A 303-nucleotide genomic window follows, 5' to 3' on the forward strand; every position below is an offset into this window, starting at 1 on the left:
ACAGGACGGACATCTCTCTATCTTCCTTTCTCTCTCTCAATCGTCGGAAACGGAGAGCCCGGTGGGAGATTACGATGACGATTATAATGATGATTATGTTGAGGAGATGCCACGCGCGTCCTATCATCGTCCTACACGTAGCAGATTTTCTTCTTCATCTCCCAAGAATTTTCTCGCTTCGCTGCTGACGCTTAACGATCGCCCATCTTCTTGGAATAATCTTCCTTGAATTTTAAACAAATATTTATATATATATATATATATATATGTATACACATATATGTATACGCACACACATATAAA

The sequence above is a fragment of the Polistes canadensis genome, unplaced genomic scaffold (genome assembly GCF_001313835.1).
Source record: "Polistes canadensis isolate GaletaPanama2010 unplaced genomic scaffold, ASM131383v1 scaffold_546, whole genome shotgun sequence".
NCBI lineage: Eukaryota > Metazoa > Arthropoda > Insecta > Hymenoptera > Vespidae > Polistes > Polistes canadensis.